General features: G+C 55.2%; 18 non-coding genes and 22 pseudogenes across 18 annotated transcripts; all 40 read left to right on the forward strand.

Annotated features, from left to right (window-relative positions):
• Positions 1–418: 418 nt before the first annotated feature.
• On the forward strand, positions 419–537 carry LOC130274948 (5S ribosomal RNA). The gene has a single exon (XR_008844654.1). It is a non-coding gene; the product is annotated as a 5S ribosomal RNA (ribosomal RNA).
• A 300-nt stretch (positions 538–837) lies between these two features.
• LOC130274979 (5S ribosomal RNA) lies at positions 838–957 on the forward strand (annotated as a pseudogene).
• A 657-nt stretch (positions 958–1614) lies between these two features.
• LOC130274959 (5S ribosomal RNA) lies at positions 1615–1733 on the forward strand. Its single transcript, XR_008844661.1, has one exon. It is a non-coding gene; the product is annotated as a 5S ribosomal RNA (ribosomal RNA).
• A 300-nt stretch (positions 1734–2033) lies between these two features.
• Positions 2034–2153, forward strand: LOC130274980 (5S ribosomal RNA; annotated as a pseudogene).
• Positions 2154–2806: 653 nt separating this feature from the next.
• On the forward strand, positions 2807–2915 carry LOC130274949 (5S ribosomal RNA; annotated as a pseudogene).
• Positions 2916–3215: 300 nt separating this feature from the next.
• Positions 3216–3335, forward strand: LOC130274981 (5S ribosomal RNA; annotated as a pseudogene).
• Positions 3336–3989: 654 nt separating this feature from the next.
• LOC130274911 (5S ribosomal RNA) lies at positions 3990–4108 on the forward strand. Its single transcript, XR_008844619.1, has one exon. It is a non-coding gene; the product is annotated as a 5S ribosomal RNA (ribosomal RNA).
• Positions 4109–4408: 300 nt separating this feature from the next.
• On the forward strand, positions 4409–4528 carry LOC130274983 (5S ribosomal RNA; annotated as a pseudogene).
• Positions 4529–5180: 652 nt separating this feature from the next.
• LOC130274971 (5S ribosomal RNA) lies at positions 5181–5299 on the forward strand. The gene has a single exon (XR_008844662.1). It is a non-coding gene; the product is annotated as a 5S ribosomal RNA (ribosomal RNA).
• A 300-nt stretch (positions 5300–5599) lies between these two features.
• On the forward strand, positions 5600–5719 carry LOC130274984 (5S ribosomal RNA; annotated as a pseudogene).
• A 653-nt stretch (positions 5720–6372) lies between these two features.
• On the forward strand, positions 6373–6491 carry LOC130274982 (5S ribosomal RNA). Its single transcript, XR_008844663.1, has one exon. It is a non-coding gene; the product is annotated as a 5S ribosomal RNA (ribosomal RNA).
• Positions 6492–6791: 300 nt separating this feature from the next.
• LOC130274985 (5S ribosomal RNA) lies at positions 6792–6911 on the forward strand (annotated as a pseudogene).
• Positions 6912–7563: 652 nt separating this feature from the next.
• Positions 7564–7682, forward strand: LOC130274912 (5S ribosomal RNA). The gene has a single exon (XR_008844620.1). It is a non-coding gene; the product is annotated as a 5S ribosomal RNA (ribosomal RNA).
• A 300-nt stretch (positions 7683–7982) lies between these two features.
• On the forward strand, positions 7983–8102 carry LOC130275173 (5S ribosomal RNA; annotated as a pseudogene).
• Positions 8103–8754: 652 nt separating this feature from the next.
• On the forward strand, positions 8755–8873 carry LOC130274994 (5S ribosomal RNA). Its single transcript, XR_008844665.1, has one exon. It is a non-coding gene; the product is annotated as a 5S ribosomal RNA (ribosomal RNA).
• A 300-nt stretch (positions 8874–9173) lies between these two features.
• LOC130274986 (5S ribosomal RNA) lies at positions 9174–9293 on the forward strand (annotated as a pseudogene).
• A 651-nt stretch (positions 9294–9944) lies between these two features.
• On the forward strand, positions 9945–10063 carry LOC130274914 (5S ribosomal RNA). The gene has a single exon (XR_008844622.1). It is a non-coding gene; the product is annotated as a 5S ribosomal RNA (ribosomal RNA).
• A 300-nt stretch (positions 10064–10363) lies between these two features.
• Positions 10364–10483, forward strand: LOC130275174 (5S ribosomal RNA; annotated as a pseudogene).
• Positions 10484–11135: 652 nt separating this feature from the next.
• LOC130275006 (5S ribosomal RNA) lies at positions 11136–11254 on the forward strand. The gene has a single exon (XR_008844667.1). It is a non-coding gene; the product is annotated as a 5S ribosomal RNA (ribosomal RNA).
• Positions 11255–11554: 300 nt separating this feature from the next.
• On the forward strand, positions 11555–11674 carry LOC130274987 (5S ribosomal RNA; annotated as a pseudogene).
• A 652-nt stretch (positions 11675–12326) lies between these two features.
• On the forward strand, positions 12327–12445 carry LOC130275018 (5S ribosomal RNA). Its single transcript, XR_008844668.1, has one exon. It is a non-coding gene; the product is annotated as a 5S ribosomal RNA (ribosomal RNA).
• A 300-nt stretch (positions 12446–12745) lies between these two features.
• LOC130274989 (5S ribosomal RNA) lies at positions 12746–12865 on the forward strand (annotated as a pseudogene).
• Positions 12866–13368: 503 nt separating this feature from the next.
• Positions 13369–13487, forward strand: LOC130274901 (5S ribosomal RNA). The gene has a single exon (XR_008844609.1). It is a non-coding gene; the product is annotated as a 5S ribosomal RNA (ribosomal RNA).
• Positions 13488–13787: 300 nt separating this feature from the next.
• LOC130274990 (5S ribosomal RNA) lies at positions 13788–13907 on the forward strand (annotated as a pseudogene).
• Positions 13908–14559: 652 nt separating this feature from the next.
• LOC130275030 (5S ribosomal RNA) lies at positions 14560–14678 on the forward strand. The gene has a single exon (XR_008844669.1). It is a non-coding gene; the product is annotated as a 5S ribosomal RNA (ribosomal RNA).
• A 300-nt stretch (positions 14679–14978) lies between these two features.
• LOC130274991 (5S ribosomal RNA) lies at positions 14979–15098 on the forward strand (annotated as a pseudogene).
• Positions 15099–15753: 655 nt separating this feature from the next.
• On the forward strand, positions 15754–15862 carry LOC130274950 (5S ribosomal RNA; annotated as a pseudogene).
• A 300-nt stretch (positions 15863–16162) lies between these two features.
• On the forward strand, positions 16163–16282 carry LOC130274992 (5S ribosomal RNA; annotated as a pseudogene).
• Positions 16283–16936: 654 nt separating this feature from the next.
• On the forward strand, positions 16937–17055 carry LOC130274915 (5S ribosomal RNA). The gene has a single exon (XR_008844623.1). It is a non-coding gene; the product is annotated as a 5S ribosomal RNA (ribosomal RNA).
• A 300-nt stretch (positions 17056–17355) lies between these two features.
• Positions 17356–17475, forward strand: LOC130274993 (5S ribosomal RNA; annotated as a pseudogene).
• A 653-nt stretch (positions 17476–18128) lies between these two features.
• On the forward strand, positions 18129–18247 carry LOC130275042 (5S ribosomal RNA). Its single transcript, XR_008844671.1, has one exon. It is a non-coding gene; the product is annotated as a 5S ribosomal RNA (ribosomal RNA).
• Positions 18248–18547: 300 nt separating this feature from the next.
• On the forward strand, positions 18548–18667 carry LOC130274995 (5S ribosomal RNA; annotated as a pseudogene).
• A 654-nt stretch (positions 18668–19321) lies between these two features.
• Positions 19322–19440, forward strand: LOC130275053 (5S ribosomal RNA). The gene has a single exon (XR_008844672.1). It is a non-coding gene; the product is annotated as a 5S ribosomal RNA (ribosomal RNA).
• Positions 19441–19740: 300 nt separating this feature from the next.
• LOC130274996 (5S ribosomal RNA) lies at positions 19741–19860 on the forward strand (annotated as a pseudogene).
• Positions 19861–20512: 652 nt separating this feature from the next.
• On the forward strand, positions 20513–20631 carry LOC130275064 (5S ribosomal RNA). The gene has a single exon (XR_008844673.1). It is a non-coding gene; the product is annotated as a 5S ribosomal RNA (ribosomal RNA).
• A 300-nt stretch (positions 20632–20931) lies between these two features.
• Positions 20932–21051, forward strand: LOC130274997 (5S ribosomal RNA; annotated as a pseudogene).
• A 652-nt stretch (positions 21052–21703) lies between these two features.
• Positions 21704–21822, forward strand: LOC130274916 (5S ribosomal RNA). The gene has a single exon (XR_008844624.1). It is a non-coding gene; the product is annotated as a 5S ribosomal RNA (ribosomal RNA).
• A 300-nt stretch (positions 21823–22122) lies between these two features.
• LOC130275175 (5S ribosomal RNA) lies at positions 22123–22242 on the forward strand (annotated as a pseudogene).
• A 651-nt stretch (positions 22243–22893) lies between these two features.
• Positions 22894–23012, forward strand: LOC130275075 (5S ribosomal RNA). Its single transcript, XR_008844674.1, has one exon. It is a non-coding gene; the product is annotated as a 5S ribosomal RNA (ribosomal RNA).
• Positions 23013–23312: 300 nt separating this feature from the next.
• LOC130274998 (5S ribosomal RNA) lies at positions 23313–23432 on the forward strand (annotated as a pseudogene).
• Positions 23433–24002: the final 570 nt, after the last annotated feature.

The raw sequence follows: 24002 nt of genomic DNA on the forward strand, positions 1-24002 counted from the left end.
CAGGTTTTGACGAATCTCCCCCATTCAACTTGGGGCAAGCCAGAGCTGGAAGCCGCAGAGGCCTGTGTGCCGGTTTGCTGCTTGCTACTGTCAGCACACAATCCGTCCATCCAGCTCCATGTCCCGGCCAGAAAAGCTCATTGCCCCTGCAGCCAGGCATGTGTAAATATAAGAGTTAAAAGCAGCCCAGCCAGGAAATGGCCAGGCTTTGAGCAGGCTGAGGCTGAAGGGGCCAGCCCGAGCAAGGGCTCCCTGTGCAAAGCAGTTTGTGTACGTAAGCCATAGAGCCAGTGAGCTGAAGCAGCCTTGGAGCTGGGCTGAGTGCGTGGAAAGGAGGGGGGCAGGAAGCAGGCCCAGTGCTGAGCAGCAGGCAGGCAGGCTGCAGAGTAGAAGAGCTGCAAATGAGAGGCTCGTCTCTGCCTACGGCCACACCACCCTGAACACGCCCGATCTCGTCTGATCTCGGAAGCTAAGCAGGGTCGGGCCTGGTTAGTACTTGGATGGGAGACCGCCTGGGAATACCAGGTGCTGTAGGCTTTTTGCTTTTTCTCACTTCAACCAGCAGGGGTCAGTCTCCCCTATGCCTTTTTTACATTCACTTTCTTAGCTGCACATTTGCTTCTTTTCTTCTTTTTTTATGGCCTTTCTCCCTTGTGTTGTTTATGTGACGTCACAGTACGGGATATGCTCCTACAGTCCTATCAGCTTGAGTCCCTGCACGTCCCCAGGGCTCACCTGCAATGTACGCAGGGGTGCGCTACCTGCTGTCCAGCCCTTTGCGCAACGGTCCGCGGCCTGGAGGAAAGCTGCTTGTGCGACAGAGTGGGGCCAGCCAGTGTCTACCGGCCACACCACCCTGGGTATGCCCGATCTCGTCTGATCTCGGAAGCCAAGCAGGGTCGGGCTCGGACAGTACTGGGATGGTTGACCTCCTGGGAATACCGGGTGCTGTAGACAGGTTGCGATGTTTCTTTACACTTTCTCCTCTGGCCCAGCCTGGGAAGGCACTTTCCCGAATATCCGGGGGGGGGGGGGGAGATTTACGAAAACCTGTTTTGGGGGAAAAGTTGGCCCATTGCCCGTAAGCATCCAATGAGATGGCTTCTTCCAGTTTCAAAAAGGTAGCTAATAAAAAATGAAAAGAAGCAATGTGATCGGTTGCTACGGGCAACTGCTCCGCTTTTTCTCTGCGCAGGTTTTGACGAATCTCCCCCATTCAACTTGGGGCAAGCCAGAGCTGGAAGCCGCAGAGGCCTGTGTGCCGGTTTGCTGCTTGCTACTGTCAGCACACAATCCGTCCATCCAGCTCCATGTCCCGGCCAGAAAAGCTCATTGCCCCTGCAGCCAGGCATGTGTAAATATAAGAGTTAAAAGCAGCCCAGCCAGGAAATGGCCAGGCTTTGAGCAGGCTGAGGCTGAAGGGGCCAGCCCGAGCAAGGGCTCCCTGTGCAAAGCAGTTTGTGTACGTAAGCCATAGAGCCAGTGAGCTGAAGCAGCCTTGGAGCTGGGCTGAGTGCGTGGAAAGGAGGGGGGCAGGAAGCAGGCCCAGTGCTGAGCAGCAGGCAGGCAGGCAGGCTGCAGAGTAGAAGAGCTGCAAATGAGAGGCTCGTCTCTGCCTACGGCCACACCACCCTGAACACGCCCGATCTCGTCTGATCTCGGAAGCTAAGCAGGGTCGGGCCTGGTTAGTACTTGGATGGGAGACCGCCTGGGAATACCAGGTGCTGTAGGCTTTTTGCTTTTTCTCACTTCAACCAGCAGGGGTCAGTCTCCCCTATGCCTTTTTTACATTCACTTTCTTAGCTGCACATTTGCTTCTTTTCTTCTTTTTTTATGGCCTTTCTCCCTTGTGTTGTTTATGTGACGTCACAGTACGGGATATGCTCCTACAGTCCTATCAGCTTGAGTCCCTGCACGTCCCCAGGGCTCACCTGCAATGTACGCAGGGGTGCGCTACCTGCTGTCCAGCCCTTTGCGCAACGGTCCGCGGCCTGGAGGAAAGCTGCTTGTGCGACAGAGTGGGGCCAGCCAGTGTCTACCGGCCACACCACCCTGGGTATGCCCGATCTCGTCTGATCTCGGAAGCCAAGCAGGGTCGGGCTCGGACAGTACTGGGATGGTTGACCTCCTGGGAATACCGGGTGCTGTAGACAGGTTGCGATGTTTCTTTACACTTTCTCCTCTGGCCCAGCCTGGGAAGGCACTTTCCCGAATATCGGGGGGGGGGGGGGGAGATTTACAAAAACCTGTTTTGGGGGAAAAGTTGGCCCATTGCCCGTAAGCATCCAATGAGATGGCTTCTTCCAGTTTCAAAAAGGTAGCTAATAAAAAATGAAAAGAAGCAATGTGATCGGTTGCTACGGGCAACTGCTCCGCTTTTTCTCTGCGCAGGTTTTGACGAATCTCCCCCATTCAACTTGGGGCAAGCCAGAGCTGGAAGCCGCAGAGGCCTGTGTGCCGGTTTGCTGCTTGCTACTGTCAGCACACAATCCGTCCATCCAGCTCCATGTCCCGGCCAGAAAAGCTCATTGCCCCTGCAGCCAGGCATGTGTAAATATAAGAGTTAAAAGCAGCCCAGCCAGGAAATGGCCAGGCTTTGAGCAGGCTGAGGCTGAAGGGGCCAGCCCGAGCAAGGGCTCCCTGTGCAAAGCAGTTTGTGTACGTAAGCCATAGAGCCAGTGAGCTGAAGCAGCCTTGGAGCTGGGCTGAGTGCGTGGAAAGGAGGGGGGCAGGAAGCAGGCCCAGTGCTGAGCAGCAGGCAGGCAGGCTGCAGAGTAGAAGAGCTGCAAATGAGAGGCTCGTCTCTGCCTACGGCCACACCACCCTGAACACGCCCGATCTCGGAAGCTAAGCAGGGTCGGGCCTGGTTAGTACTTGGATGGGAGACCGCCTGGGAATACCAGGTGCTGTAGGCTTTTTGCTTTTTCTCACTTCAACCAGCAGGGGTCAGTCTCCCCTATGCCTTTTTTACATTCACTTTCTTAGCTGCACATTTGCTTCTTTTCTTCTTTTTTTATGGCCTTTCTCCCTTGTGTTGTTTATGTGACGTCACAGTACGGGATATGCTCCTACAGTCCTATCAGCTTGAGTCCCTGCACGTCCCCAGGGCTCACCTGAAATGTACGCAGGGGTGCGCTACCTGCTGTCCAGCCCTTTGCGCAACGGTCCGCGGCCTGGAGGAAAGCTGCTTGTGCGACAGAGTGGGGCCAGCCAGTGTCTACCGGCCACACCACCCTGGGTATGCCCGATCTCGTCTGATCTCGGAAGCCAAGCAGGGTCGGGCTCGGACAGTACTGGGATGGTTGACCTCCTGGGAATACCGGGTGCTGTAGACAGGTTGCGATGTTTCTTTACACTTTCTCCTCTGGCCCAGCCTGGGAAGGCACTTTCCCGAATATCCGGGGGGGGGGGGGGGAGATTTACGAAAACCTGTTTTGGGGGAAAAGTTGGCCCATTGCCCGTAAGCATCCAATGAGATGGCTTCTTCCAGTTTCAAAAAGGTAGCTAATAAAAAATGAAAAGAAGCAATGTGATCGGTTGCTACGGGCAACTGCTCCGCTTTTTCTCTGCGCAGGTTTTGACGAATCTCCCCCATTCAACTTGGGGCAAGCCAGAGCTGGAAGCCGCAGAGGCCTGTGTGCCGGTTTGCTGCTTGCTACTGTCAGCACACAATCCGTCCATCCAGCTCCATGTCCCGGCCAGAAAAGCTCATTGCCCCTGCAGCCAGGCATGTGTAAATATAAGAGTTAAAAGCAGCCCAGCCAGGAAATGGCCAGGCTTTGAGCAGGCTGAGGCTGAAGGGGCCAGCCCGAGCAAGGGCTCCCTGTGCAAAGCAGTTTGTGTACGTAAGCCATAGAGCCAGTGAGCTGAAGCAGCCTTGGAGCTGGGCTGAGTGCGTGGAAAGGAGGGGGGCAGGAAGCAGGCCCAGTGCTGAGCAGCAGGCAGGCAGGCTGCAGAGTAGAAGAGCTGCAAATGAGAGGCTCGTCTCTGCCTACGGCCACACCACCCTGAACACGCCCTATCTCGTCTGATCTCGGAAGCTAAGCAGGGTCGGGCCTGGTTAGTACTTGGATGGGAGACCGCCTGGGAATACCAGGTGCTGTAGGCTTTTTGCTTTTTCTCACTTCAACCAGCAGGGGTCAGTCTCCCCTATGCCTTTTTTACATTCACTTTCTTAGCTGCACATTTGCTTCTTTTCTTCTTTTTTTATGGCCTTTCTCCCTTGTGTTGTTTATGTGACGTCACAGTACGGGATATGCTCCTACAGTCCTATCAGCTTGAGTCCCTGCACGTCCCCAGGGCTCACCTGCAATGTACGCAGGGGTGCGCTACCTGCTGTCCAGCCCTTTGCGCAACGGTCCGCGGCCTGGAGGAAAGCTGCTTGTGCGACAGAGTGGGGCCAGCCAGTGTCTACCGGCCACACCACCCTGGGTATGCCCGATCTCGTCTGATCTCGGAAGCCAAGCAGGGTCGGGCTCGGACAGTACTGGGATGGTTGACCTCCTGGGAATACCGGGTGCTGTAGACAGGTTGCGATGTTTCTTTACACTTTCTCCTCTGGCCCAGCCTGGGAAGGCACTTTCCCGAATATCCGGGGGGGGGGGGGAGATTTACGAAAACCTGTTTTGGGGGAAAAGTTGGCCCATTGCCCGTAAGCATCCAATGAGATGGCTTCTTCCAGTTTCAAAAAGGTAGCTAATAAAAAATGAAAAGAAGCAATGTGATCGGTTGCTACGGGCAACTGCTCCGCTTTTTCTCTGCGCAGGTTTTGACGAATCTCCCCCATTCAACTTGGGGCAAGCCAGAGCTGGAAGCCGCAGAGGCCTGTGTGCCGGTTTGCTGCTTGCTACTGTCAGCACACAATCCGTCCATCCAGCTCCATGTCCCGGCCAGAAAAGCTCATTGCCCCTGCAGCCAGGCATGTGTAAATATAAGAGTTAAAAGCAGCCCAGCCAGGAAATGGCCAGGCTTTGAGCAGGCTGAGGCTGAAGGGGCCAGCCCGAGCAAGGGCTCCCTGTGCAAAGCAGTTTGTGTACGTAAGCCATAGAGCCAGTGAGCTGAAGCAGCCTTGGAGCTGGGCTGAGTGCGTGGAAAGGAGGGGGGCAGGAAGCAGGCCCAGTGCTGAGCAGCAGGCAGGCAGGCTGCAGAGTAGAAGAGCTGCAAATGAGAGGCTCGTCTCTGCCTACGGCCACACCACCCTGAACACGCCCGATCTCGTCTGATCTCGGAAGCTAAGCAGGGTCGGGCCTGGTTAGTACTTGGATGGGAGACCGCCTGGGAATACCAGGTGCTGTAGGCTTTTTGCTTTTTCTCACTTCAACCAGCAGGGGTCAGTCTCCCCTATGCCTTTTTTACATTCACTTTCTTAGCTGCACATTTGCTTCTTTTCTTCTTTTTTTATGGCCTTTCTCCCTTGTGTTGTTTATGTGACGTCACAGTACGGGATATGCTCCTACAGTCCTATCAGCTTGAGTCCCTGCACGTCCCCAGGGCTCACCTGAAATGAACGCAGGGGTGCGCTACCTGCTGTCCAGCCCTTTGCGCAACGGTCCGCGGCCTGGAGGAAAGCTGCTTGTGCGACAGAGTGGGGCCAGCCAGTGTCTACCGGCCACACCACCCTGGGTATGCCCGATCTCGTCTGATCTCGGAAGCCAAGCAGGGTCGGGCTCGGACAGTACTGGGATGGTTGACCTCCTGGGAATACCGGGTGCTGTAGACAGGTTGCGATGTTTCTTTACACTTTCTCCTCTGGCCCAGCCTGGGAAGGCACTTTCCCGAATATCCGGGGGGGGGGGGGGAGATTTACGAAAACCTGTTTTGGGGGAAAAGTTGGCCCATTGCCCGTAAGCATCCAATGAGATGGCTTCTTCCAGTTTCAAAAAGGTAGCTAATAAAAAATGAAAAGAAGCAATGTGATCGGTTGCTACGGGCAACTGCTCCGCTTTTTCTCTGCGCAGGTTTTGACGAATCTCCCCCATTCAACTTGGGGCAAGCCAGAGCTGGAAGCCGCAGAGGCCTGTGTGCCGGTTTGCTGCTTGCTACTGTCAGCACACAATCCGTCCATCCAGCTCCATGTCCCGGCCAGAAAAGCTCATTGCCCCTGCAGCCAGGCATGTGTAAATATAAGAGTTAAAAGCAGCCCAGCCAGGAAATGGCCAGGCTTTGAGCAGGCTGAGGCTGAAGGGGCCAGCCCGAGCAAGGGCTCCCTGTGCAAAGCAGTTTGTGTACGTAAGCCATAGAGCCAGTGAGCTGAAGCAGCCTTGGAGCTGGGCTGAGTGCGTGGAAAGGAGGGGGGCAGGAAGCAGGCCCAGTGCTGAGCAGCAGGCAGGCAGGCTGCAGAGTAGAAGAGCTGCAAATGAGAGGCTCGTCTCTGCCTACGGCCACACCACCCTGAACACGCCCGATCTCGTCTGATCTCGGAAGCTAAGCAGGGTCGGGCCTGGTTAGTACTTGGATGGGAGACCGCCTGGGAATACCAGGTGCTGTAGGCTTTTTGCTTTTTCTCACTTCAACCAGCAGGGGTCAGTCTCCCCTATGCCTTTTTTACATTCACTTTCTTAGCTGCACATTTGCTTCTTTTCTTCTTTTTTTATGGCCTTTCTCCCTTGTGTTGTTTATGTGACGTCACAGTACGGGATATGCTCCTACAGTCCTATCAGCTTGAGTCCCTGCACGTCCCCAGGGCTCACCTGCAATGTACGCAGGGGTGCGCTACCTGCTGTCCAGCCCTTTGCGCAACGGTCCGCGGCCTGGAGGAAAGCTGCTTGTGCGACAGAGTGGGGCCAGCCAGTGTCTACCGGCCACACCACCCTGGGTATGCCCGATCTCGTCTGATCTCGGAAGCCAAGCAGGGTCGGGCTCGGACAGTACTGGGATGGTTGACCTCCTGGGAATACCGGGTGCTGTAGACAGGTTGCGATGTTTCTTTACACTTTCTCCTCTGGCCCAGCCTGGGAAGGCACTTTCCCGAATATCGGGGGGGGGGGGGGAGATTTACAAAAACCTGTTTTGGGGGAAAAGTTGGCCCATTGCCCGTAAGCATCCAATGAGATGGCTTCTTCCAGTTTCAAAAAGGTAGCTAATAAAAAATGAAAAGAAGCAATGTGATCGGTTGCTACGGGCAACTGCTCCGCTTTTTCTCTGCGCAGGTTTTGACGAATCTCCCCCATTCAACTTGGGGCAAGCCAGAGCTGGAAGCCGCAGAGGCCTGTGTGCCGGTTTGCTGCTTGCTACTGTCAGCACACAATCCGTCCATCCAGCTCCGTGTCCCGGCCAGAAAAGCTCATTGCCCCTGCAGCCAGGCATGTGTAAATATAAGAGTTAAAAGCAGCCCAGCCAGGAAATGGCCAGGCTTTGAGCAGGCTGAGGCTGAAGGGGCCAGCCCGAGCAAGGGCTCCCTGTGCAAAGCAGTTTGTGTACGTAAGCCATAGAGCCAGTGAGCTGAAGCAGCCTTGGAGCTGGGCTGAGTGCGTGGAAAGGAGGGGGGCAGGAAGCAGGCCCAGTGCTGAGCAGCAGGCAGGCAGGCTGCAGAGTAGAAGAGCTGCAAATGAGAGGCTCGTCTCTGCCTACGGCCACACCACCCTGAACACGCCCTATCTCGTCTGATCTCGGAAGCTAAGCAGGGTCGGGCCTGGTTAGTACTTGGATGGGAGACCGCCTGGGAATACCAGGTGCTGTAGGCTTTTTGCTTTTTCTCACTTCAACCAGCAGGGGTCAGTCTCCCCTATGCCTTTTTTACATTCACTTTCTTAGCTGCACATTTGCTTCTTTTCTTCTTTTTTTATGGCCTTTCTCCCTTGTGTTGTTTATGTGACGTCACAGTACGGGATATGCTCCTACAGTCCTATCAGCTTGAGTCCCTGCACGTCCCCAGGGCTCACCTGCAATGTACGCAGGGGTGCGCTACCTGCTGTCCAGCCCTTTGCGCAACGGTCCGCGGCCTGGAGGAAAGCTGCTTGTGCGACAGAGTGGGGCCAGCCAGTGTCTACCGGCCACACCACCCTGGGTATGCCCGATCTCGTCTGATCTCGGAAGCCAAGCAGGGTCGGGTTCGGACAGTACTGGGATGGTTGACCTCCTGGGAATACCGGGTGCTGTAGACAGGTTGCGATGTTTCTTTACACTTTCTCCTCTGGCCCAGCCTGGGAAGGCACTTTCCCGAATATCCGGGGGGGGGGGGGAGATTTACGAAAACCTGTTTTGGGGGAAAAGTTGGCCCATTGCCCGTAAGCATCCAATGAGATGGCTTCTTCCAGTTTCAAAAAGGTAGCTAATAAAAAATGAAAAGAAGCAATGTGATCGGTTGCTACGGGCAACTGCTCCGCTTTTTCTCTGCGCAGGTTTTGACGAATCTCCCCCATTCAACTTGGGGCAAGCCAGAGCTGGAAGCCGCAGAGGCCTGTGTGCCGGTTTGCTGCTTGCTACTGTCAGCACACAATCCGTCCATCCAGCTCCATGTCCCGGCCAGAAAAGCTCATTGCCCCTGCAGCCAGGCATGTGTAAATATAAGAGTTAAAAGCAGCCCAGCCAGGAAATGGCCAGGCTTTGAGCAGGCTGAGGCTGAAGGGGCCAGCCCGAGCAAGGGCTCCCTGTGCAAAGCAGTTTGTGTACGTAAGCCATAGAGCCAGTGAGCTGAAGCAGCCTTGGAGCTGGGCTGAGTGCGTGGAAAGGAGGGGGGCAGGAAGCAGGCCCAGTGCTGAGCAGCAGGCAGGCAGGCTGCAGAGTAGAAGAGCTGCAAATGAGAGGCTCGTCTCTGCCTACGGCCACACCACCCTGAACACGCCCGATCTCGTCTGATCTCGGAAGCTAAGCAGGGTCGGGCCTGGTTAGTACTTGGATGGGAGACCGCCTGGGAATACCAGGTGCTGTAGGCTTTTTGCTTTTTCTCACTTCAACCAGCAGGGGTCAGTCTCCCCTATGCCTTTTTTACATTCACTTTCTTAGCTGCACATTTGCTTCTTTTCTTCTTTTTTTATGGCCTTTCTCCCTTGTGTTGTTTATGTGACGTCACAGTACGGGATATGCTCCTACAGTCCTATCAGCTTGAGTCCCTGCACGTCCCCAGGGCTCACCTGCAATGTACGCAGGGGTGCGCTACCTGCTGTCCAGCCCTTTGCGCAACGGTCCGCGGCCTGGAGGAAAGCTGCTTGTGCGACAGAGTGGGGCCAGCCAGTGTCTACCGGCCACACCACCCTGGGTATGCCCGATCTCGTCTGATCTCGGAAGCCAAGCAGGGTCGGGCTCGGACAGTACTGGGATGGTTGACCTCCTGGGAATACCGGGTGCTGTAGACAGGTTGCGATGTTTCTTTACACTTTCTCCTCTGGCCCAGCCTGGGAAGGCACTTTCCCGAATATCGGGGGGGGGGGGGAGATTTACAAAAACCTGTTTTGGGGGAAAAGTTGGCCCATTGCCCGTAAGCATCCAATGAGATGGCTTCTTCCAGTTTCAAAAAGGTAGCTAATAAAAAATGAAAAGAAGCAATGTGATCGGTTGCTACGGGCAACTGCTCCGCTTTTTCTCTGCGCAGGTTTTGACGAATCTCCCCCATTCAACTTGGGGCAAGCCAGAGCTGGAAGCCGCAGAGGCCTGTGTGCCGGTTTGCTGCTTGCTACTGTCAGCACACAATCCGTCCATCCAGCTCCGTGTCCCGGCCAGAAAAGCTCATTGCCCCTGCAGCCAGGCATGTGTAAATATAAGAGTTAAAAGCAGCCCAGCCAGGAAATGGCCAGGCTTTGAGCAGGCTGAGGCTGAAGGGGCCAGCCCGAGCAAGGGCTCCCTGTGCAAAGCAGTTTGTGTACGTAAGCCATAGAGCCAGTGAGCTGAAGCAGCCTTGGAGCTGGGCTGAGTGCGTGGAAAGGAGGGGGGCAGGAAGCAGGCCCAGTGCTGAGCAGCAGGCAGGCAGGCTGCAGAGTAGAAGAGCTGCAAATGAGAGGCTCGTCTCTGCCTACGGCCACACCACCCTGAACACGCCCTATCTCGTCTGATCTCGGAAGCTAAGCAGGGTCGGGCCTGGTTAGTACTTGGATGGGAGACCGCCTGGGAATACCAGGTGCTGTAGGCTTTTTGCTTTTTCTCACTTCAACCAGCAGGGGTCAGTCTCCCCTATGCCTTTTTTACATTCACTTTCTTAGCTGCACATTTGCTTCTTTTCTTCTTTTTTTATGGCCTTTCTCCCTTGTGTTGTTTATGTGACGTCACAGTACGGGATATGCTCCTACAGTCCTATCAGCTTGAGTCCCTGCACGTCCCCAGGGCTCACCTGCAATGTACGCAGGGGTGCGCTACCTGCTGTCCAGCCCTTTGCGCAACGGTCCGCGGCCTGGAGGAAAGCTGCTTGTGCGACAGAGTGGGGCCAGCCAGTGTCTACCGGCCACACCACCCTGGGTATGCCCGATCTCGTCTGATCTCGGAAGCCAAGCAGGGTCGGGTTCGGACAGTACTGGGATGGTTGACCTCCTGGGAATACCGGGTGCTGTAGACAGGTTGCGATGTTTCTTTACACTTTCTCCTCTGGCCCAGCCTGGGAAGGCACTTTCCCGAATATCCGGGGGGGGGGGGGAGATTTACGAAAACCTGTTTTGGGGGAAAAGTTGGCCCATTGCCCGTAAGCATCCAATGAGATGGCTTCTTCCAGTTTCAAAAAGGTAGCTAATAAAAAATGAAAAGAAGCAATGTGATCGGTTGCTACGGGCAACTGCTCCGCTTTTTCTCTGCGCAGGTTTTGACGAATCTCCCCCATTCAACTTGGGGCAAGCCAGAGCTGGAAGCCGCAGAGGCCTGTGTGCCGGTTTGCTGCTTGCTACTGTCAGCACACAATCCGTCCATCCAGCTCCATGTCCCGGCCAGAAAAGCTCATTGCCCCTGCAGCCAGGCATGTGTAAATATAAGAGTTAAAAGCAGCCCAGCCAGGAAATGGCCAGGCTTTGAGCAGGCTGAGGCTGAAGGGGCCAGCCCGAGCAAGGGCTCCCTGTGCAAAGCAGTTTGTGTACGTAAGCCATAGAGCCAGTGAGCTGAAGCAGCCTTGGAGCTGGGCTGAGTGCGTGGAAAGGAGGGGGGCAGGAAGCAGGCCCAGTGCTGAGCAGCAGGCAGGCAGGCTGCAGAGTAGAAGAGCTGCAAATGAGAGGCTCGTCTCTGCCTACGGCCACACCACCCTGAACACGCCCGATCTCGTCTGATCTCGGAAGCTAAGCAGGGTCGGGCCTGGTTAGTACTTGGATGGGAGACCGCCTGGGAATACCAGGTGCTGTAGGCTTTTTGCTTTTTCTCACTTCAACCAGCAGGGGTCAGTCTCCCCTATGCCTTTTTTACATTCACTTTCTTAGCTGCACATTTGCTTCTTTTCTTCTTTTTTTATGGCCTTTCTCCCTTGTGTTGTTTATGTGACGTCACAGTACGGGATATGCTCCTACAGTCCTATCAGCTTGAGTCCCTGCACGTCCCCAGGGCTCACCTGCAATGTACGCAGGGGTGCGCTACCTGCTGTCCAGCCCTTTGCGCAACGGTCCGCGGCCTGGAGGAAAGCTGCTTGTGCGACAGAGTGGGGCCAGCCAGTGTCTACCGGCCACACCACCCTGGGTATGCCCGATCTCGTCTGATCTCGGAAGCCAAGCAGGGTCGGGCTCGGACAGTACTGGGATGGTTGACCTCCTGGGAATACCGGGTGCTGTAGACAGGTTGCGATGTTTCTTTACACTTTCTCCTCTGGCCCAGCCTGGGAAGGCACTTTCCCGAATATCCGGGGGGGGGGGGGAGATTTACGAAAACCTGTTTTGGGGGAAAAGTTGGCCCATTGCCCGTAAGCATCCAATGAGATGGCTTCTTCCAGTTTCAAAAAGGTAGCTAATAAAAAATGAAAAGAAGCAATGTGATCGGTTGCTACGGGCAACTGCTCCGCTTTTTCTCTGCGCAGGTTTTGACGAATCTCCCCCATTCAACTTGGGGCAAGCCAGAGCTGGAAGCCGCAGAGGCCTGTGTGCCGGTTTGCTGCTTGCTACTGTCAGCACACAATCCGTCCATCCAGCTCCATGTCCCGGCCAGAAAAGCTCATTGCCCCTGCAGCCAGGCATGTGTAAATATAAGAGTTAAAAGCAGCCCAGCCAGGAAATGGCCAGGCTTTGAGCAGGCTGAGGCTGAAGGGGCCAGCCCGAGCAAGGGCTCCCTGTGCAAAGCAGTTTGTGTACGTAAGCCATAGAGCCAGTGAGCTGAAGCAGCCTTGGAGCTGGGCTGAGTGCGTGGAAAGGAGGGGGGCAGGAAGCAGGCCCAGTGCTGAGCAGCAGGCAGGCAGGCTGCAGAGTAGAAGAGCTGCAAATGAGAGGCTCGTCTCTGCCTACGGCCACACCACCCTGAACACGCCCGATCTCGTCTGATCTCGGAAGCTAAGCAGGGTCGGGCCTGGTTAGTACTTGGATGGGAGACCGCCTGGGAATACCAGGTGCTGTAGGCTTTTTGCTTTTTCTCACTTCAACCAGCAGGGGTCAGTCTCCCCTATGCCTTTTTTACATTCACTTTCTTAGCTGCACATTTGCTTCTTTTCTTCTTTTTTTATGGCCTTTCTCCCTTGTGTTGTTTATGTGACGTCACAGTACGGGATATGCTCCTACAGTCCTATCAGCTTGAGTCCCTGCACGTCCCCAGGGCTCACCTGCAATGTACGCAGGGGTGCGCTACCTGCTGTCCAGCCCTTTGCGCAACGGTCCGCGGCCTGGAGGAAAGCTGCTTGTGCGACAGAGTGGGGCCAGCCAGTGTCTACCGGCCACACCACCCTGGGTATGCCCGATCTCGTCTGATCTCGGAAGCCAAGCAGGGTCGGGCTCGGACAGTACTGGGATGGTTGACCTCCTGGGAATACCGGGTGCTGTAGACAGGTTGCGATGTTTCTTTACACTTTCTCCTCTGGCCCAGCCTGGGAAGGCACTTTCCCGAATATCCGGGGGGGGGGGGGAGATTTACGAAAACCTGTTTTGGGGGAAAAGTTGGCCCATTGCCCGTAAGCATCCAATGAGATGGCTTCTTCCAGTTTCAAAAAGGTAGCAAATAAAAAATGAAAAGAAGCAATGTGATCGGTTGCTACGGGCAACTGCTCCGCTTTTTCTCTGCGCAGGTTTTGACGAATCTCCCCCATTCAACTTGGGGCAAGCCAGAGCTGGAAGCCGCAGAGGCCTGTGTGCCGGTTTGCTGCTTGCTACTGTCAGCACACAATCCGTCCATCCAGCTCCGTGTCCCGGCCAGAAAAGCTCATTGCCCCTGCAGCCAGGCATGTGTAAATATAAGAGTTAAAAGCAGCCCAGCCAGGAAAGCAGGCCCAGTGCTGAGCAGCAGGCAGGCAGGCTGCAGAGTAGAAGAGCTGCAAATGAGAGGCTCGTCTCTGCCTACGGCCACACCACCCTGAACACGCCCGATCTCGTCTGATCTCGGAAGCTAAGCAGGGTCGTGCCTGGTTAGTACTTGGATGGGAGACCGCCTGGGAATACCAGGTGCTGTAGGCTTTTTGCTTTTTCTCACTTCAACCAGCAGGGGTCAGTCTCCCCTATGCCTTTTTTACATTCACTTTCTTAGCTGCACATTTGCTTCTTTTCTTCTTTTTTTATGGCCTTTCTCCCTTGTGTTGTTTATGTGACGTCACAGTACGGGATATGCTCCTACAGTCCTATCAGCTTGAGTCCCTGCACGTCCCCAGGGCTCACCTGCAATGTACGCAGGGGTGCGCTACCTGCTGTCCAGCCCTTTGCGCAACGGTCCGCGGCCTGGAGGAAAGCTGCTTGTGCGACAGAGTGGGGCCAGCCAGTGTCTACCGGCCACACCACCCTGGGTATGCCCGATCTCGTCTGATCTCGGAAGCCAAGCAGGGTCGGGCTCGGACAGTACTGGGATGGTTGACCTCCTGGGAATACCGGGTGCTGTAGACAGGTTGCGATGTTTCTTTACACTTTCTCCTCTGGCCCAGCCTGGGAAGGCACTTTCCCGAATATCCGGGGGGGGGGGGGAGATTTACGAAAACCTGTTTTGGGGGAAAAGTTGGCCCATTGCCCGTAAGCATCCAATGAGATGGCTTCTTCCAGTTTCAAAAAGGTAGCTAATAAAAAATGAAAAGAAGCAATGTGATCGGTTGCTACGGGCAACTGCTCCGCTTTTTCTCTGCGCAGGTTTTGACGAATCTCCCCCATTCAACTTGGGGCAAGCCAGAGCTGGAAGCCGCAGAGGCCTGTGTGCCGGTTTGCTGCTTGCTACTGTCAGCACACAATCCGTCCATCCAGCTCCGTGTCCCGGCCAGAAAAGCTCATTGCCCCTGCAGCCAGGCATGTGTAAATATAAGAGTTAAAAGCAGCCCAGTCAGGAAATGGCCAGGCTTTGAGCAGGCTGAGGCTGAAGGGGCCAGCCCGAGCAAGGGCTCCCTGTGCAAAGCAGTTTGTGTACGTAAGCCATAGAGCCAGTGAGCTGAAGCAGCCTTGGAGCTGGGCTGAGTGCGTGGAAAGGAGGGGGGCAGGAAGCAGGCCCAGTGCTGAGCAGCAGGCAGGCAGGCTGCAGAGTAGAAGAGCTGCAAATGAGAGGCTCGTCTCTGCCTACGGCCACACCACCCTGAACACGCCCGATCTCGTCTGATCTCGGAAGCTAAGCAGGGTCGGGCCTGGTTAGTACTTGGATGGGAGACCGCCTGGGAATACCAGGTGCTGTAGGCTTTTTGCTTTTTCTCACTTCAACCAGCAGGGGTCAGTCTCCCCTATGCCTTTTTTACATTCACTTTCTTAGCTGCACATTTGCTTCTTTTCTTCTTTTTTTATGGCCTTTCTCCCTTGTGTTGTTTATGTGACGTCACAGTACGGGATATGCTCCTACAGTCCTATCAGCTTGAGTCCCTGCACGTCCCCAGGGCTCACCTGCAATGTACGCAGGGGTGCGCTACCTGCTGTCCAGCCCTTTGCGCAACGGTCCGCGGCCTGGAGGAAAGCTGCTTGTGCGACAGAGTGGGGCCAGCCAGTGTCTACCGGCCACACCACCCTGGGTATGCCCGATCTCGTCTGATCTCGGAAGCCAAGCAGGGTCGGGCTCGGACAGTACTGGGATGGTTGACCTCCTGGGAATACCGGGTGCTGTAGACAGGTTGCGATGTTTCTTTACACTTTCTCCTCTGGCCCAGCCTGGGAAGGCACTTTCCCGAATATCGGGGGGGGGGGGGGGGGAGATTTACAAAAACCTGTTTTGGGGGAAAAGTTGGCCCATTGCCCGTAAGCATCCAATGAGATGGCTTCTTCCAGTTTCAAAAAGGTAGCTAATAAAAAATGAAAAGAAGCAATGTGATCGGTTGCTACGGGCAACTGCTCCGCTTTTTCTCTGCGCAGGTTTTGACGAATCTCCCCCATTCAACTTGGGGCAAGCCAGAGCTGGAAGCCGCAGAGGCCTGTGTGCCGGTTTGCTGCTTGCTACTGTCAGCACACAATCCGTCCATCCAGCTCCATGTCCCGGCCAGAAAAGCTCATTGCCCCTGCAGCCAGGCATGTGTAAATATAAGAGTTAAAAGCAGCCCAGCCAGGAAATGGCCAGGCTTTGAGCAGGCTGAGGCTGAAGGGGCCAGCCCGAGCAAGGGCTCCCTGTGCAAAGCAGTTTGTGTACGTAAGCCATAGAGCCAGTGAGCTGAAGCAGCCTTGGAGCTGGGCTGAGTGCGTGGAAAGGAGGGGGGCAGGAAGCAGGCCCAGTGCTGAGCAGCAGGCAGGCAGGCTGCAGAGTAGAAGAGCTGCAAATGAGAGGCTCGTCTCTGCCTACGGCCACACCACCCTGAACACGCCCGATCTCGGAAGCTAAGCAGGGTCGGGCCTGGTTAGTACTTGGATGGGAGACCGCCTGGGAATACCAGGTGCTGTAGGCTTTTTGCTTTTTCTCACTTCAACCAGCAGGGGTCAGTCTCCCCTATGCCTTTTTTACATTCACTTTCTTAGCTGCACATTTGCTTCTTTTCTTCTTTTTTTATGGCCTTTCTCCCTTGTGTTGTTTATGTGACGTCACAGTACGGGATATGCTCCTACAGTCCTATCAGCTTGAGTCCCTGCACGTCCCCAGGGCTCACCTGAAATGTACGCAGGGGTGCGCTACCTGCTGTCCAGCCCTTTGCGCAACGGTCCGCGGCCTGGAGGAAAGCTGCTTGTGCGACAGAGTGGGGCCAGCCAGTGTCTACCGGCCACACCACCCTGGGTATGCCCGATCTCGTCTGATCTCGGAAGCCAAGCAGGGTCGGGCTCGGACAGTACTGGGATGGTTGACCTCCTGGGAATACCGGGTGCTGTAGACAGGTTGCGATGTTTCTTTACACTTTCTCCTCTGGCCCAGCCTGGGAAGGCACTTTCCCGAATATCCGGGGGGGGGGGGGGGAGATTTACGAAAACCTGTTTTGGGGGAAAAGTTGGCCCATTGCCCGTAAGCATCCAATGAGATGGCTTCTTCCAGTTTCAAAAAGGTAGCTAATAAAAAATGAAAAGAAGCAATGTGATCGGTTGCTACGGGCAACTGCTCCGCTTTTTCTCTGCGCAGGTTTTGACGAATCTCCCCCATTCAACTTGGGGCAAGCCAGAGCTGGAAGCCGCAGAGGCCTGTGTGCCGGTTTGCTGCTTGCTACTGTCAGCACACAATCCGTCCATCCAGCTCCATGTCCCGGCCAGAAAAGCTCATTGCCCCTGCAGCCAGGCATGTGTAAATATAAGAGTTAAAAGCAGCCCAGCCAGGAAATGGCCAGGCTTTGAGCAGGCTGAGGCTGAAGGGGCCAGCCCGAGCAAGGGCTCCCTGTGCAAAGCAGTTTGTGTACGTAAGCCATAGAGCCAGTGAGCTGAAGCAGCCTTGGAGCTGGGCTGAGTGCGTGGAAAGGAGGGGGGCAGGAAGCAGGCCCAGTGCTGAGCAGCAGGCAGGCAGGCTGCAGAGTAGAAGAGCTGCAAATGAGAGGCTCGTCTCTGCCTACGGCCACACCACCCTGAACACGCCCTATCTCGTCTGATCTCGGAAGCTAAGCAGGGTCGGGCCTGGTTAGTACTTGGATGGGAGACCGCCTGGGAATACCAGGTGCTGTAGGCTTTTTGCTTTTTCTCACTTCAACCAGCAGGGGTCAGTCTCCCCTATGCCTTTTTTACATTCACTTTCTTAGCTGCACATTTGCTTCTTTTCTTCTTTTTTTATGGCCTTTCTCCCTTGTGTTGTTTATGTGACGTCACAGTACGGGATATGCTCCTACAGTCCTATCAGCTTGAGTCCCTGCACGTCCCCAGGGCTCACCTGCAATGTACGCAGGGGTGCGCTACCTGCTGTCCAGCCCTTTGCGCAACGGTCCGCGGCCTGGAGGAAAGCTGCTTGTGCGACAGAGTGGGGCCAGCCAGTGTCTACCGGCCACACCACCCTGGGTATGCCCGATCTCGTCTGATCTCGGAAGCCAAGCAGGGTCGGGCTCGGACAGTACTGGGATGGTTGACCTCCTGGGAATACCGGGTGCTGTAGACAGGTTGCGATGTTTCTTTACACTTTCTCCTCTGGCCCAGCCTGGGAAGGCACTTTCCCGAATATCCGGGGGGGGGGGGGGAGATTTACGAAAACCTGTTTTGGGGGAAAAGTTGGCCCATTGCCCGTAAGCATCCAATGAGATGGCTTCTTCCAGTTTCAAAAAGGTAGCTAATAAAAAATGAAAAGAAGCAATGTGATCGGTTGCTACGGGCAACTGCTCCGCTTTTTCTCTGCGCAGGTTTTGACGAATCTCCCCCATTCAACTTGGGGCAAGCCAGAGCTGGAAGCCGCAGAGGCCTGTGTGCCGGTTTGCTGCTTGCTACTGTCAGCACACAATCCGTCCATCCAGCTCCATGTCCCGGCCAGAAAAGCTCATTGCCCCTGCAGCCAGGCATGTGTAAATATAAGAGTTAAAAGCAGCCCAGCCAGGAAATGGCCAGGCTTTGAGCAGGCTGAGGCTGAAGGGGCCAGCCCGAGCAAGGGCTCCCTGTGCAAAGCAGTTTGTGTACGTAAGCCATAGAGCCAGTGAGCTGAAGCAGCCTTGGAGCTGGGCTGAGTGCGTGGAAAGGAGGGGGGCAGGAAGCAGGCCCAGTGCTGAGCAGCAGGCAGGCAGGCTGCAGAGTAGAAGAGCTGCAAATGAGAGGCTCGTCTCTGCCTACGGCCACACCACCCTGAACACGCCCGATCTCGTCTGATCTCGGAAGCTAAGCAGGGTCGGGCCTGGTTAGTACTTGGATGGGAGACCGCCTGGGAATACCAGGTGCTGTAGGCTTTTTGCTTTTTCTCACTTCAACCAGCAGGGGTCAGTCTCCCCTATGCCTTTTTTACATTCACTTTCTTAGCTGCACATTTGCTTCTTTTCTTCTTTTTTTATGGCCTTTCTCCCTTGTGTTGTTTATGTGACGTCACAGTACGGGATATGCTCCTACAGTCCTATCAGCTTGAGTCCCTGCACGTCCCCAGGGCTCACCTGAAATGTACGCAGGGGTGCGCTACCTGCTGTCCAGCCCTTTGCGCAACGGTCCGCGGCCTGGAGGAAAGCTGCTTGTGCGACAGAGTGGGGCCAGCCAGTGTCTACCGGCCACACCACCCTGGGTATGCCCGATCTCGTCTGATCTCGGAAGCCAAGCAGGGTCGGGCTCGGACAGTACTGGGATGGTTGACCTCCTGGGAATACCGGGTGCTGTAGACAGGTTGCGATGTTTCTTTACACTTTCTCCTCTGGCCCAGCCTGGGAAGGCACTTTCCCGAATATCCGGGGGGGGGGGGGGGAGATTTACGAAAACCTGTTTTGGGGGAAAAGTTGGCCCATTGCCCGTAAGCATCCAATGAGATGGCTTCTTCCAGTTTCAAAAAGGTAGCTAATAAAAAATGAAAAGAAGCAATGTGATCGGTTGCTACGGGCAACTGCTCCGCTTTTTCTCTGCGCAGGTTTTGACGAATCTCCCCCATTCAACTTGGGGCAAGCCAGAGCTGGAAGCCGCAGAGGCCTGTGTGCCGGTTTGCTGCTTGCTACTGTCAGCACACAATCCGTCCATCCAGCTCCATGTCCCGGCCAGAAAAGCTCATTGCCCCTGCAGCCAGGCATGTGTAAATATAAGAGTTAAAAGCAGCCCAGCCAGGAAATGGCCAGGCTTTGAGCAGGCTGAGGCTGAAGGGGCCAGCCCGAGCAAGGGCTCCCTGTGCAAAGCAGTTTGTGTACGTAAGCCATAGAGCCAGTGAGCTGAAGCAGCCTTGGAGCTGGGCTGAGTGCGTGGAAAGGAGGGGGGCAGGAAGCAGGCCCAGTGCTGAGCAGCAGGCAGGCAGGCTGCAGAGTAGAAGAGCTGCAAATGAGAGGCTCGTCTCTGCCTACGGCCACACCACCCTGAACACGCCCGATCTCGTCTGATCTCGGAAGCTAAGCAGGGTCGGGCCTGGTTAGTACTTGGATGGGAGACCGCCTGGGAATACCAGGTGCTGTAGGCTTTTTGCTTTTTCTCACTTCAACCAGCAGGGGTCAGTCTCCCCTATGCCTTTTTTACATTCACTTTCTTAGCTGCACATTTGCTTCTTTTCTTCTTTTTTTATGGCCTTTCTCCCTTGTGTTGTTTATGTGACGTCACAGTACGGGATATGCTCCTACAGTCCTATCAGCTTGAGTCCCTGCACGTCCCCAGGGCTCACCTGCAATGTACGCAGGGGTGCGCTACCTGCTGTCCAGCCCTTTGCGCAACGGTCCGCGGCCTGGAGGAAAGCTGCTTGTGCGACAGAGTGGGGCCAGCCAGTGTCTACCGGCCACACCACCCTGGGTATGCCCGATCTCGTCTGATCTCGGAAGCCAAGCAGGGTCGGGCTCGGACAGTACTGGGATGGTTGACCTCCTGGGAATACCGGGTGCTGTAGACAGGTTGCGATGTTTCTTTACACTTTCTCCTCTGGCCCAGCCTGGGAAGGCACTTTCCCGAATATCCGGGGGGGGGGGGGAGATTTACGAAAACCTGTTTTGGGGGAAAAGTTGGCCCATTGCCCGTAAGCATCCAATGAGATGGCTTCTTCCAGTTTCAAAAAGGTAGCTAATAAAAAATGAAAAGAAGCAATGTGATCGGTTGCTACGGGCAACTGCTCCGCTTTTTCTCTGCGCAGGTTTTGACGAATCTCCCCCATTCAACTTGGGGCAAGCCAGAGCTGGAAGCCGCAGAGGCCTGTGTGCCGGTTTGCTGCTTGCTACTGTCAGCACACAATCCGTCCATCCAGCTCCATGTCCCGGCCAGAAAAGCTCATTGCCCCTGCAGCCAGGCATGTGTAAATATAAGAGTTAAAAGCAGCCCAGCCAGGAAATGGCCAGGCTTTGAGCAGGCTGAGGCTGAAGGGGCCAGCCCGAGCAAGGGCTCCCTGTGCAAAGCAGTTTGTGTACGTAAGCCATAGAGCCAGTGAGCTGAAGCAGCCTTGGAGCTGGGCTGAGTGCGTGGAAAGGAGGGGGGCAGGAAGCAGGCCCAGTGCTGAGCAGCAGGCAGGCAGGCTGCAGAGTAGAAGAGCTGCAAATGAGAGGCTCGTCTCTGCCTACGGCCACACCACCCTGAACACGCCCGATCTCGTCTGATCTCGGAAGCTAAGCAGGGTCGGGCCTGGTTAGTACTTGGATGGGAGACCGCCTGGGAATACCAGGTGCTGTAGGCTTTTTGCTTTTTCTCACTTCAACCAGCAGGGGTCAGTCTCCCCTATGCCTTTTTTACATTCACTTTCTTAGCTGCACATTTGCTTCTTTTCTTCTTTTTTTATGGCCTTTCTCCCTTGTGTTGTTTATGTGACGTCACAGTACGGGATATGCTCCTACAGTCCTATCAGCTTGAGTCCCTGCACGTCCCCAGGGCTCACCTGCAATGTACGCAGGGGTGCGCTACCTGCTGTCCAGCCCTTTGCGCAACGGTCCGCGGCCTGGAGGAAAGCTGCTTGTGCGACAGAGTGGGGCCAGCCAGTGTCTACCGGCCACACCACCCTGGGTATGCCCGATCTCGTCTGATCTCGGAAGCCAAGCAGGGTCGGGCTCGGACAGTACTGGGATGGTTGACCTCCTGGGAATACCGGGTGCTGTAGACAGGTTGCGATGTTTCTTTACACTTTCTCCTCTGGCCCAGCCTGGGAAGGCACTTTCCCGAATATCGGGGGGGGGGGGGGAGATTTACAAAAACCTGTTTTGGGGGAAAAGTTGGCCCATTGCCCGTAAGCATCCAATGAGATGGCTTCTTCCAGTTTCAAAAAGGTAGCTAATAAAAAATGAAAAGAAGCAATGTGATCGGTTGCTACGGGCAACTGCTCCGCTTTTTCTCTGCGCAGGTTTTGACGAATCTCCCCCATTCAACTTGGGGCAAGCCAGAGCTGGAAGCCGCAGAGGCCTGTGTGCCGGTTTGCTGCTTGCTACTGTCAGCACACAATCCGTCCATCCAGCTCCGTGTCCCGGCCAGAAAAGCTCATTGCCCCTGCAGCCAGGCATGTGTAAATATAAGAGTTAAAAGCAGCCCAGCCAGGAAATGGCCAGGCTTTGAGCAGGCTGAGGCTGAAGGGGCCAGCCCGAGCAAGGGCTCCCTGTGCAAAGCAGTTTGTGTACGTAAGCCATAGAGCCAGTGAGCTGAAGCAGCCTTGGAGCTGGGCTGAGTGCGTGGAAAGGAGGGGGGCAGGAAGCAGGCCCAGTGCTGAGCAGCAGGCAGGCAGGCTGCAGAGTAGAAGAGCTGCAAATGAGAGGCTCGTCTCTGCCTACGGCCACACCACCCTGAACACGCCCTATCTCGTCTGATCTCGGAAGCTAAGCAGGGTCGGGCCTGGTTAGTACTTGGATGGGAGACCGCCTGGGAATACCAGGTGCTGTAGGCTTTTTGCTTTTTCTCACTTCAACCAGCAGGGGTCAGTCTCCCCTATGCCTTTTTTACATTCACTTTCTTAGCTGCACATTTGCTTCTTTTCTTCTTTTTTTATGGCCTTTCTCCCTTGTGTTGTTTATGTGACGTCACAGTACGGGATATGCTCCTACAGTCCTATCAGCTTGAGTCCCTGCACGTCCCCAGGGCTCACCTGCAATGTACGCAGGGGTGCGCTACCTGCTGTCCAGCCCTTTGCGCAACGGTCCGCGGCCTGGAGGAAAGCTGCTTGTGCGACAGAGTGGGGCCAGCCAGTGTCTACCGGCCACACCACCCTGGGTATGCCCGATCTCGTCTGATCTCGGAAGCCAAGCAGGGTCGGGTTCGGACAGTACTGGGATGGTTGACCTCCTGGGAATACCGGGTGCTGTAGACAGGTTGCGATGTTTCTTTACACTTTCTCCTCTGGCCCAGCCTGGGAAGGCACTTTCCCGAATATCCGGGGGGGGGGGGAGATTTACGAAAACCTGTTTTGGGGGAAAAGTTGGCCCATTGCCCGTAAGCATCCAATGAGATGGCTTCTTCCAGTTTCAAAAAGGTAGCTAATAAAAAATGAAAAGAAGCAATGTGATCGGTTGCTACGGGCAACTGCTCCGCTTTTTCTCTGCGCAGGTTTTGACGAATCTCCCCCATTCAACTTGGGGCAAGCCAGAGCTGGAAGCCGCAGAGGCCTGTGTGCCGGTTTGCTGCTTGCTACTGTCAGCACACAATCCGTCCATCCAGCTCCATGTCCCGGCCAGAAAAGCTCATTGCCCCTGCAGCCAGGCATGTGTAAATATAAGAGTTAAAAGCAGCCCAGCCAGGAAATGGCCAGGCTTTGAGCAGGCTGAGGCTGAAGGGGCCAGCCCGAGCAAGGGCTCCCTGTGCAAAGCAGTTTGTGTACGTAAGCCATAGAGCCAGTGAGCTGAAGCAGCCTTGGAGCTGGGCTGAGTGCGTGGAAAGGAGGGGGGCAGGAAGCAGGCCCAGTGCTGAGCAGCAGGCAGGCAGGCTGCAGAGTAGAAGAGCTGCAAATGAGAGGCTCGTCTCTGCCTACGGCCACACCACCCTGAACACGCCCGATCTCGTCTGATCTCGGAAGCTAAGCAGGGTCGGGCCTGGTTAGTACTTGGATGGGAGACCGCCTGGGAATACCAGGTGCTGTAGGCTTTTTGCTTTTTCTCACTTCAACCAGCAGGGGTCAGTCTCCCCTATGCCTTTTTTACATTCACTTTCTTAGCTGCACATTTGCTTCTTTTCTTCTTTTTTTATGGCCTTTCTCCCTTGTGTTGTTTATGTGACGTCACAGTACGGGATATGCTCCTACAGTCCTATCAGCTTGAGTCCCTGCACGTCCCCAGGGCTCACCTGCAATGTACGCAGGGGTGCGCTACCTGCTGTCCAGCCCTTTGCGCAACGGTCCGCGGCCTGGAGGAAAGCTGCTTGTGCGACAGAGTGGGGCCAGCCAGTGTCTACCGGCCACACCACCCTGGGTATGCCCGATCTCGTCTGATCTCGGAAGCCAAGCAGGGTCGGGCTCGGACAGTACTGGGATGGTTGACCTCCTGGGAATACCGGGTGCTGTAGACAGGTTGCGATGTTTCTTTACACTTTCTCCTCTGGCCCAGCCTGGGAAGGCACTTTCCCGAATATCGGGGGGGGGGGGGAGATTTACAAAAACCTGTTTTGGGGGAAAAGTTGGCCCATTGCCCGTAAGCATCCAATGAGATGGCTTCTTCCAGTTTCAAAAAGGTAGCTAATAAAAAATGAAAAGAAGCAATGTGATCGGTTGCTACGGGCAACTGCTCCGCTTTTTCTCTGCGCAGGTTTTGACGAATCTCCCCCATTCAACTTGGGGCAAGCCAGAGCTGGAAGCCGCAGAGGCCTGTGTGCCGGTTTGCTGCTTGCTACTGTCAGCACACAATCCGTCCATCCAGCTCCGTGTCCCGGCCAGAAAAGCTCATTGCCCCTGCAGCCAGGCATGTGTAAATATAAGAGTTAAAAGCAGCCCAGCCAGGAAATGGCCAGGCTTTGAGCAGGCTGAGGCTGAAGGGGCCAGCCCGAGCAAGGGCTCCCTGTGCAAAGCAGTTTGTGTACGTAAGCCATAGAGCCAGTGAGCTGAAGCAGCCTTGGAGCTGGGCTGAGTGCGTGGAAAGGAGG

The sequence above is a fragment of the Hyla sarda genome, chromosome 5 (assembly GCF_029499605.1).
Source record: "Hyla sarda isolate aHylSar1 chromosome 5, aHylSar1.hap1, whole genome shotgun sequence".
Lineage (NCBI taxonomy): Eukaryota > Metazoa > Chordata > Amphibia > Anura > Hylidae > Hyla > Hyla sarda.